We start from the raw sequence: 13,337 nt of genomic DNA, 5'->3' as shown, positions 1-13,337 counted from the left end.
TTTGTTCAGATCCAGTGACACATACCCAAATATGTAAGTGGTCTATTAATGTTTTTATTTGTTTTAATTAATAGACCATAATCAATGTGATGATGATAATCACATAAAAACAAATATTTTAATTAACTAAAATGTAGGTGTCAGCCAGAAGGGCGTACCCACACAAACTATTAATTATTGTGATAGTAATATTTAGTTACTGCAATAAATAAATAATTTATTATTATAATACTGTAATTTTATTCAATAATCTCATACCCTCCAGAGTTGACCAGTATTATTATTAAATTCGAGTAATTACGAATAATATATTTAAAAGCTTTATTGATTTACTAGTGAGCCCTACAACATTGCTTTTTAATTCAGATAATGGCTTGAAATTCCATAGGGACACTTTGGGTTTCTTCAACATTACCTACAATATTGTCACCCATACATCATTTAGATCGATAAAACTTGAATGTGAAAGTAAAAACGAAAGAAACCGAAAAAACCTTTTATTTAATAAAATAAATATCATTTATTTATATAAGGTGTTTCTAAAATATTTAGTCAAAACTTCAGTAATGATAAAAGTTTAAATAACTTTTTTTAAAAGTTTCTCTTAAAGAATACACAGACCTTTAAATTTAAATTGTTTCTTTGTCATATTTCTGTATTTTTCTGGTCAAATATACAATATGAAGTAAAAATATATATAATTTATAATTTAATAATAATATATTTCTGTAATCTGTTTTTTTCTGGTCCTAATATAAAATACATGTCTACAATTCAGTAGGACAGATTTTGGGGGTTCCCCTCTTCTTCTTTCCCTATTTTCTATGCCACTGAATATTTTTCGAAACTGTTAAGCTTCTCATATTCTTTGCACAATTTGGAAGAAAAAAGGTACTCTTGATTAATTTTGATTATCGTAGCCGTTTTTGAGATATTTCAGATTTAATGTCCAGTTTAATTTTCTTCAAACATTAAAACTATATTTTTTAGTAAAATATAATATATATATAAAATTTACAAATTGTATAAAATAAATATATAAAATATAAAAATATATAAAATTGTTTCTTTCTCGAATTTCTGCAATATTTGATTCAATCGTATTTAAATTTAGTGCATATTATTCTAAAATACCATATTCATAATTCAATATAATAATTTGTTGCAGTGGCGTAGATTTTGGGGTTTCTCCTCTTTCTTTCGTCTTAATTTCTACGCCACTGAATATTTTTAAAAATTATTAAGGTTTTCATATTCTTTGCACAATTTTGAAGAAAAAAGGTTCTCTTGATTAATTTTGATTATCGCAGCCGTTTTTGAGATAATTCAGATTTAATATCTACTTTAGTTTTCTTCAAATATTAAAACTGAAATATGGTACCTATATTTTTTAGTAAAATATAAAATATACAAAATATATAAAGAAATATATAAAATAATATATAAATTGTATAAAATGTATAAAATAAATATATAAAATGTGTAAAATAAAATATATAAAATATAAAAATATATAAAATTGTTTCTTTCTCATATTTCTGCAATATTTGATCAAATCGTCTTTAAATTTAGTGCATATTATCCTAAAATACCATATCTACAATTCGATATAATAATTTGTTGCAGTGGCGTAGATTTTGGGGTTTCTCCTCTTTCTTTCGTCCTAATTTCTACGCCACTGAATATTTTTAAAAACTGTTAAGGTTTTCATATTCTTTGTACAATTTTGAAGAAAAAAGGTACTCTTGATTAATTTTGATTATCGCAGCCGTTTTTGAGATAATTCAGATTTAATATCCACTTTAGTTTTCTTCAAACATTAAAACTGAAATATAGCACCTATATTTTTAGTAAAATATAAAATATACAAAATATATAAAGAAATATATAAAATAATATATAAATTGTATAAAATGTATAAAATAAATATATAAAATAAAATATATAAAATATAAAAATATATAAAATTGTTTCTTTCTCATATTTCTGCAATATTTGATCAAATCGTCTTTAAATTTAGTGCATATTATCCTAAAATACCATATCTACAATTCGATATAATAATTTGTTGCAGTGGCGTAGATTTTGGGTTTTCTCCTCTTTCTTTCGTCCTAATTTCTACGCCACTGAATATTTTTAAAAACTGTTAAGGTTTTCATATTCTTTGTACAATTTTGAAGAAAAAAGGTACTCTTGATTAATTTTGATTATCGCAGCCGTTTTTGAGATATTTCAGATTTAATGTTCACTTTAATTTTCTTTAGACATTAAAACTGAAATATTTTAAAAAGGAATCTGTTAATTTAAATTAGTCAAGAGAGTCTTTTCAACTAAATTGTGTAAATACTATAAAAAGCTTAAGGGTTTTTTAAAAAGATATTCAGTGGCGTAGAAAATAGGACGAAAAAAGGAAAAAACTGCAGAATAATTGTGTTATTATGGAAAAAGTTTTTAAAGACAATTGGACCAAATGTTAGAGAAATATGAGTAAAAATCTATTTTGGAATTTAAATTTAATGGGCAGTATTTTATCCAGGTGAAAAAAATAGTTTTGTTCCCAAATTTTGACTAAATATTTTACAAACACTTTGTATAAGAAACAAAATCATTTTATTGAAATCAATAGTTTTTTGTAGAGGATTTGGTTCAAAATTTTACAACAGGAATTTCAAATATTATCTGGTGGAATTTTATACAATATTATAAACTACATTCTTGTGACTGGCAACAATTTGTTTGTTGTACATAATTTGAAATAGTTTACAGTACATGTTTTACATTTATGTTTTGTAAATTTAATTCAGAAACATTAAACAATAAATTTTGGTGGCTTTTAAAATAATAAAATATACTTTTTAACTTTAATCAATTTAATCCAAAAGGGAGAAAACTTATATGTACTTTATTATATTGTAAAATTAAATTTAACCTATAGTGTATTCACATAAGTTACGAAGTGAATTCTACTCTGTCAAATTTTGAGTAGGTAATAACCATCCAACATCACTTATTTTTTTCCTCAGCTAAATTAGTTTGTTAGTTCACACCCAGTTTGAATGGAGTATAGTTCCTATACTCCAATTCGAGTTGGAGTCGTAACAAAACAATCTGGGGTAATTAGTAAACGAAACTTTTCGTGGTATGCTCCAAGAATTTTTGAATTTAATTAAATCATCTAACACATGGGATAGTTTTATGAAAAGTAATCTGCATATATTATAAAGTACAATCAACAAACATTCCAGTTTATTTTTATGTATGTTTCAATAAACAATGCTCGTGTTTTTTTACATTTACATACATGCGGTAAATGAACATTTCCACAAGGGTTGTTTATACAACGGAGGCATAACAAAACCCCACTCGTAAACTGTACTTTCTGTGATTAATCGAAAATCCTGCTAGTAATAAAAGTACCATTAAAATGTTAAATATGTTCCGGACATTTCAATGAATATGGCAAACGTGTATTAAGAAGCATTGAAACATCGAGTTGGATGTTGAACCATTTAAATTTTTTAATGGAATCCCCTCATTATGCGATTGCGGCGACACAGAATGCAGATTGTAACGCCGTGCTGTCTGCGAAACCCTTTGTTCGCTTTCATTAAGCATGGGCATATGAAAATTTCAAGTTCGTGCCCGCCGGCCTCGGTTCGTCACATTTAGAAACGGTTTTAGGCCCGTCGACATGTCGACGCGCACTTCCACGGGGGTTGGTGCATCATTTAGAATCTCGGCATTGTGCAGCACAATCCTAATGAAACTTGTAGGATTCTTTGTTGGGGCGGCGCATAAAGGATAAATGGCGATGGCATTCGGTGCGACAATTCAACAATTCATTATTAACGGACGGGAAACTGGTGCATCGGGTCGGGAACCTGCATTTTTCCGCGTCTGGATTTCATGCCATTACGATCGTTTATTGGGTGTTAAGTAATGGGGGAACATTTAACTGCGGATATTAAAAAATGTAATAAAGTTTTTCCTTTTTCATTTATTCAAATAGAAACTGTTAATTTATATTATAGAATGAGGTATTAAATGAAAGATTGATTGATTAATAATTAAACCAGTTTATTAATTATCCCATGATCACAAAATAGTTTGATGTGAAATTCAGCTCCCTCATTTCAAAACATTATTGTGTACTATACAATTTTCATGTTAATCTCGTTGGAATTGGTATTCATCACTTCTTGAATCATAGTGTGGATTTCATTTTGAAGCTTATTAGGGTACAGAACTCCTATTAAATTTTCATACTGAATTATTGATCCTATAATATGCATGGCTAATATTTTAGCCTATATGTTACATTTATTTTTTGAAAATCTGAGTGTCTTAAAAGTCAGTCTGCTTAAAATATATGAAAAAATAAAAAGATCAGTCATGTACATTTTTTAATGAATTGAATTTTAATTCAGTAAAAACATATAATTTTTCTACAGTATACTTATTATTACAATAATTATTGTAATCAAAATTAATAATATATAATTATTATCATAAATTAAACACAGTTTCTGAAATCTAAAACATTTTAAAATATATAAAAAAACATATTTTATTTTGATTCAGTAAAAAAATTTTCTACTTAAATTTTATATGTATATATTTATTAATATATATATATATATATATATATATATATATATATATATATATTAATAAATATTAATATACATTAATAAATATTAATTCATTAAAAATATTTTAGTCAAAATTAATTAATTAACAATAAAAAAAAATCATTAAAAAATTATTTAGTCTAATTAATCTAACTAATTAATTAACAACAATTAAAATATTTAAAAAATCAAGTATGTTTTTTGAGTATGTAAAAATATATACAACTATTTATAAATAATTTTAGAAATAATTATTAATTTATTTTTTTTTAAATATTTGTAATGGAAATTAATTTTAATTTAAAATATTTAAAAAATAAATAAAGTATTTTTTTCTTGAGTATATAAAAATATATAAATATTTTTAGAAATAATTATTAATTCATATATTTTTTAAATTATTTAACCAATAATATAAAAATTGTATAATTAATTCAATACAGTTTAAATTTAAAATATTCGAAAATATCGAAAAAATATAATTTTTTTATTCAGTAAAAAATATACACTTTAACTTTATATAAATTTTATTAATTTTATATTAGTATATATATTTATAATAATTATTAAATTATTAAAAAAATATTTTAGTCAAAACTAATTAAAAAATTTGTATACAAATTTTATGTATTTTATAAAAATATGAATATTTTTAGTAAATATTTATTCATTAAAAAAATATTTTAGTCAAAATTAACTTGCTTTTGTATAGTTTGAATTTGTTGTTGATATTGTCCCATAGTTGTTGCCATTTAGTATATAATTCTGATTTTTATTTTGGTTTTACTGTCTGTAAACCATAGTTTTTCTAGTTTTTCAACTGGTTAGGGCACTTTTTTTAAAAGTTAAGAAAGATATTTATTATTTTCTGTTAAAAAATAGTTGGTAATATGTTTGATAATATTTTACACAGGGTTTTTACTCGAAATTTTTGTTGGATCTTTTATGATCTCTTTCATTAATGTTTTTAACACTAACTTATAAATCTATTTACAATGTTAATTGATCTATCTTTTATTTGTAGGAACTATCATTGTTAAATGTAAAATTAATTTATTAATTAAATAATTTTTGCTGAAATTCAATATTTATTAATTCAAGGACAATGGTACCATCCATTAATTGGACGCTTGTGTAATAATAGAATTAATATTTATATCATTTAAATACTTGTGCAATTAATTTAAATAAAATTATTACCGAATGTGTATAATATAAATATTTTAAATTTAATTGTGCATTACTATTAACAATTGTAAATATTTCAAATATTCATTGTTGAAAGTTTAATTGGAAACAAGGAATTTAATTACAATATCGAATCAATATTAAATAAATCATTGTCCAAAGTTTCAACGAAGACAAATGGCTTACAATTTGATATTCACAGTTTACACATAGTTTACACACTGGCATAGAATTTCAGGCTTAGCTGAACTGCTTAAGATTATCCTTTAACTACGCACCTTACCTTAAACTTTGTTGGTTCTTGGTAAAATATCAATAATAAAATCATTTTACGAAATTGTACGTGATGAAAAAGTTTTTTATATTTAAATATTTCATCTTCGTTTTGATGTTTTAGAAAATATTTCTTATTTTTTATATAAAATATTTATTTAATATTTTATAATTTAAACAAATTTCAACGATTTAATTGATTTACATTAATATTTACAATATTATATCCTATTTTTAAATTAGTGTAGTACATTGTCAATTAATTTAAACTACATAAAAGTGAATATAAAAATCTTTTGTCTGTGTTTTTTATGGACTTTTAAAGAAAACTGCGAGGGAGAGTATTTTTATCTTCGTGGCTGGCGTCTTTTTCTGTGCCGGTCCAGTTTGCCATATTGCTGCGTTCGTTCGTCGTTCATTCATCCGCGGCACTTTAGCTTCCCCCGATCAAGTGTACACTCTTGTTCCGGCACTTACGAATTTCCCTATTCTTCAAACGCAGTCAGACGTGATTTCGCCACAGGAAAATAACTCGGCAACGAATTAATGACCATCAGAACGGATCCGGGGGAAATGTAGATATTAGAATTTATTGTTTTGTGGCTGGTGATTTTTCAGCGATGAGTTCTTGGTTTGCGTTTCCTTGTTCTGTCACTTTTTAAACAACTTCTGACCATTCTGATTGTTTTTACTCCTGGCTCGTCCTTGAACTCCGTAAATTTCCTTTAAAACTTAAAATAAAACTGGGAAAAATACGTAAGGTTTTATTATTATATACGAGATCAATTATTAATTCAATTTTATTGGTGCCTCGGCAATTGAATGTAAGCTCAATGTTCAGGTGAATAAGACATGAAGTGCTGAAAATTGAATACCTTTGAGGGCTATTCATAATTTAGGTCTGAATTGATTCCTTAACCAGTTGATTATTTATTTATAAGACTTTCCTGCTGCTGCTCCAGGCTATTTATTCACCTATAATTGTGTTGGTTTCAAAAAATTCTGAGGCTGGAGACTATACAGATTAGTTTTTGGTTAACAATGTACAGTGGTAGTCAAAGAAATAGCACAGAAATTAATATTAAACATTGTATTAAAGGTAATAATATAAAAAATAAATTTCAATATACGTTGTTTAATTTCTTTGTCACCTCTTTTAAAATTGGAATAAAATACAGAATATCCATCAATTTATAAATAAATTAAAATCATTTTTACTAATTCAATTTGGTTTTTGGTTAACAATGTACAGTGGTAGTCAAAGAAATAGCACAAAAATTAATATTAAACATTTTATTAAAGTTAAAAATATAAAAAATAAATTTCAATATTCTTTTTTTTATTTCTTTGCCACCTCTTTTAAGATTGGAATAAAATACAAAATATACATCAATTCAAATAAATTAAAATCATATTTTAAATATATAATTTCATATTTTATTGCTTTTCATCATTATGTTCCCTCTGTGTTTTATTTTAATCCACTTCTGGTTTCAAATCATATATTCAGTGTATCATGGTTTCAAATGGATACATATTTTTTTATTTACGCTTCTATTAAAAGGTAACAAGATAAAGATGAAGGAGGAGTGAGACCAGAGAAGCCGAACAGTACAAATGGGGAATCTGATAAATAATGTGAATCCATAGTACCACTTGCCATGTGGAACATTTTAAAAATATGTTTAATTTCTTTATAAAAACAGAACAAAATTACATTCACTTACATGGATTTTTATGCATAATAAAATAAATATTTATAATATTAATATTATGTCTATAAAATTCAATTTAATAGTAAAAATGGAGATTAGCAAAGCAATAATATACCACTTTATATTTTTAAATTTTAAATAATTGATTTATTCCCCTGTTAATTCAGTATATGATTGCGACATCTGCAAAGAAGTAATCTAAACTCTAGTTTATAAATCAAGTGTTCTGTAATACGCTGGTTAAACTTTTATGGTTTCTCAAAAGGTGTCGCTGAATATACAATCTTCTGAAATTCGATGCTGTAGAAATATTTGAAATTTGAAACTTGAAAGTTTTAAATAATTATACTGGTTAACGAATTTATATTTTCCTCGCATTTTTAAAAAATATATGAAAGAAAGTTTTATATTTTCGTTGAAACTACTGTTGTGCATTATAAATAATAATTTAAAATAAGACCCTTTGAATGAAAATTTTATAAAATACAAAATTTCAATTTTAACACAGAAAACTTTCATTTTAATATTTTTTGTACATTTTATTGGATTATTTCTTATGTAAAATAAATTCATATATTATTTGTATTGATTGAAGGGTAACATAGGTTGACATTTAAATATTATAGAAGTTTAAATTTAAATAGTCTGTGACTTGTTTTAAATTTTAAAATAGCATTAAGTTTATAAAACAGATCATTTTTACAAAAACATCATACAATCATGATGAGGCTTTTCAACAGTGACAATCAATTACGAAATTGGGCTAATAAACAATTCATAAAGTATATGTTACATCTGTCTTACTGTTTGATCTACTTATTAAACAGGCATTATAAAGTACACTAAAATAATTCATCCAAACAATGACACATACACTGATAGATCATTCCAATGTACGTAATTTTATAAATATCAACCAGTCATTGTAATTCTATATACCAGATTCTCCGAATAAACCAATAATATTATAAATTTGTTTGTTCTGATCCGGATTTAGATGATTACTGGTTCAATTAAATTCACAGTTTAAATATAGTTTATGACACCTAAGGCCGTTAAATTGTGGGTGCGTTATTATTAGGATTAGCATAGGAGTGCATAAAAGAATGTGGCAACGTTTTTAATCTCGAATTTAAAGACATTAAAACCGATGCGGGCAGCGCTGATCCAAATTCATAATTTAGTTTTATGATCGCATCAATTAAATACTTAGTTCATTCTATTTAAATGCGTCAATCATGTTCGTATAAATTGGATTAATTAATTCAATTAAACGGACGATTTTAAAGATGTGTGACTTATGGATGCGTTCACTGTCTGTTGGCTGTATTAAAAAACCATTGTCCTGATGACGATGTATCGGGGCTAACGTATTTTTTAAAGCTGACGATTTACTTACTTTAAGTCAGCCTCAATAATTGATTGCTAAAGTGCAATAAACTGTAAAGTTTGGTTTGAAGCAGAAATTACTTTCGCTGTCTTTCACTATGTAATCGAACATCGGGTCTAAATATTAAATCAAGGCCGATTTAAATATAGTATGTTTATTATTTGTTAAAAGATTGTGTACATTCGGACTTTTCAGAAAGTGAAATTAATCTTTTGCTGAAAGATTCCTCCGACGTTTAATTTAAATATTACACGTACTTGAGAATTACGTTATAGTTTTGCCAGACGCGATTAATATTAAATTATTTTAAGAATACGAAAATGAATAAAATAATTGTGTGCCTAATAATAATCTTCATAGACAGAAAACGTGAAGTAATTTCTATTAATATTAATAGAATGGAGCACTGGCTCATACATTCATACATAAAACAATTAGAATTCTTTAACGATCTTAGCATGGTTTAATGTATTGAGTATGTCATGAATAGGAGACCCAGACCTAATATTTATGATGCTGTTGTTCGTAACAAGGTCCCTGTATGTCGCAATTATTTTTGAAAATATTATAAATTTATTATCCAAACAACGTAATGGACTAAGGCAATTTTACTGATCAAAATGTGATTTTTATTGGGCTTGGAAAAGTTGCGGCAGTAAATTAGAAATGTAACAATAGTAAGTATAATGAAATTTTGCCAGGTTATGAATGTGTAAACTGTAATTTTTATTACCAATAAATACTATTTTTAACTATTGTTCTTGTTTTATTTTCAGATTACATACACTCGTTTCAAAGAAAAAAATGAGTAGAGATCACGGAATTAGATAAATATTTTTAGTGATTGCAGTGTAGTTTATATGATCTATCATAAACTTTCAAAAATATCTTTAGTAGTGTAATAATAAATATATTTAAATTCCACCTTTTAAAATGAGGTTTGCGAATATTTTTGAGTATAAATTTATTTTTTCCAAATTTTCATTTCATTATAAAAATAATAAATGAATTCAGTTTGTAAATAACTCATAAGTATATAAAATTGGTTAACTGAAAAAATATTTATTTCCTGTTTTCTAAAATATTAATAAGAAGGTCACAAATGCAATTTTTCTATCTGAAAATTAAAAAAAGTGTTTTATGAATTAGTATTATTAATATTATAAATTATTTATTTATAAATTTTATAAATGTTTAAGAGAAATTATCATTTTAGATTTTTTGTTCTGAAATGTTGGGCGCCAATTTTAAAATAACAATGAAATTTTAAAAAAACGTTATTAGTTATATTAAAATTTCATATAATCTTTTATTAATGATGTAGTAGTAGCATTAACAAAATATTATAATGTATTTTTAAATAAGTTTATTAGTTATATTACAAATTTTTTAATATTTTGAAAAAAGTTGGGCGCCAATTTATGAATAATATCTTTCTAAAATTATACGACTTCATTTGTTTTAGGAATTATTATTATTATTATTATTAATTTAAATATTTTTTCAAAATAATTAAAATACTAATGAAAGGTTAAGAGAAATTATCATTTTACATTTATTTGTCCTGAAAACGTTGGGCGCCAATTTTATATTAATGACCAAATATAAAAAAAAAACTTAAACTAAGTGAACAATATTAAAATTTCATATAATATTTATAAATTATGTAATTTTAGCTTTAACAGACAGTTATAATATATTTTTAAATGCATTTATTAATTATATTACAACATTTTTAATTTTTTTGAAAAATGTTGGGCGCCAATTTTATTGAAAACTTTAATCTTTACAATAATAATAATCATAATAAAAGAATGTTACTTATAACACAATTTAGTCATAGTTTTCTAGTTTTCTAATTTATTTTTAATGAAAAATAAAAAATTTATCAAAAGAAATAAGTACTAAAATTAGAAAAAAAAAAGATTTCTAATTCTAATAAAAGTAACTTTTTAGTATATACATTTAAAAATAATGTGACTTAAACAATATTGATTTGAAATTACTAAATCTCCTGTTTAAATCAATAATTTATTAAAATTTCTTAATTGACAAGAGTATACACAAATATAAAATAAGAATGTGTAAATTGAGTTTTTGTTTAATTAATAAAGTATTTGCCCAAAGTAAATTTGATGGTTAAAATTCAATGTCAAATGGTAATAATTCATCAGTGGCAAAGTTAAACATATAATAATTTATGAATGAATATTTTACAGCCAATAAATAGACTATTTAAGTTTACCATTTTTATTAAATTATTTCCGCAAAATAATTTTTGGCCATTGATCTATAAATATTGCATCAGCACGGTTTAGTCTGTTATGCAACCTTGATATTTGAAAAATGTGTATCAGTTCATTATACTTTTAATACTTAAAAATATACTTTTGTATACATTAAAACATATAATATGTTTGTGTTAAAAATATAACGCAGGGTTCCGCTCCATTTAACAATTTTAGAGACGTTCAAACACAATAAATAAATACTCGAACGTATAACATATGAGGACATAAAAAATTTACAGTTTGCGAATTTAAAAAACGGAGAGACTAAACATGGGGTTTTTGCAGTCGATTTTTGCTCTCATTAAATCTGTTAAAAATTCTGGCCAATCTGCTTTGGTTGGTGGAATAATGACATCATCCTAAAAATATAAGGTCAAATTTCAAACTAGTAAAATTTGTAATTAACAAAACTCGTGGTTATTACGACAGTGGATTCTATTTCATTAATATAATGACCTATTTATTAAATTTATTGTCGTCATGTGCAGCAGCTAAAAATTAAGCCAATTGGATAACATAAACAACTTTGCAAAAGGCACACTTGTACTGTTTTAATGCGGTAATAAGAGGTTGTTGTTTGTAAAAATGGTTGTTGAAATACAAATTTGCATGAACATTTAACAGTTATGACAAAATTTGCTTCGGCATTTGTGTGAATAAATTTTTCACATGCAACAATCAATTCGTCAAACAATCGACACAATATTTTATTAATAATTTTTAATCAGCCATTCAATTAGTGTTTTTTAATTGTTCATTCAGTATTTAGCTCTTTAATGCGGTTTCAAATATTGTAAATTGTTTGAATGTAACACAAACACCCACAACTGGAGACGTGTAAGGGTGTATTATTTAAATTGTGGTTATAAAATAAAGTCGATTTTGCTAATTTCGACATTTACATAAAAACACAAACTTAATTAAAGTGTTTCAAATCGTAATTAGTTTTACTGCAAATGCACCTTTGCATTTCTACAACGAAAATGCGTAATGCGTTTATTCTGTTATATTTTATTGCAATAATAAGGACGCAGATGCACAAATGCAAATAAACTTATCGATGTAAGAAAAGGCAACTTATTTATAACACCTTGAGTAATATAAAATTACAAAGGCCAGGAGAATTATGCGGTTTAAAACATGTTACAGTTTAATAGTTTAATTTTAATTCCCATGTATCGATAACCGTATCCAAACAAGGAAATAATTTCTAAATTATTAGACGTTTAATTAATGGATGAACTGTAAGCTTTAAACAGTTCATAACGTTTGAATTTGCGTGTTTTATGTAATTTAAAGTAAACTGTGAAAAGTAAGTTTAAATATTAAATTTAAGTATCCATATATCTATAACATTTTATGGTATTATTAAAATACTTGTTGAAATAATTATTTTGTTGTTTGCATTATAATTACGTATCTAGAATTTTATGTCATAACTGTAAACAATAGTAAAAAACATCAAACCTTTATAATTGTTTATTTTTATTAATTTATATAGAGAACATCTGATTTGAATTTTCAATTAATTTTCAATAAATTATAAAGATAAAAGCGTGAATTAAATTTTAAATAAACACAGTTTATAAATAGCGTTCTGATTAGGAAAAAGTAATTTGAAAACTGAGCCTGTTGACAAAAAAGCTTAAGTCTAGAATGATAATTCGTTTACAACATTAATTATAGTTAAATATGTTGTTTACAATTATTATAATTTTACAGATTAATAATTAGTGAAAAAAGTTATATTATCGTTACAAAGAAAAGCCGCTTGTTTTGTTTATTCAATTTATTCATATTGAGATAATTTCCATAGTGAATGCAACGTAATCGAAAACAGTCTGTGAAC

Source organism: Aethina tumida, chromosome 4 (genome assembly GCF_024364675.1).
Source record: "Aethina tumida isolate Nest 87 chromosome 4, icAetTumi1.1, whole genome shotgun sequence".
Lineage (NCBI taxonomy): Eukaryota > Metazoa > Arthropoda > Insecta > Coleoptera > Nitidulidae > Aethina > Aethina tumida.
This window is presented reverse-complemented; position numbering follows the sequence as displayed.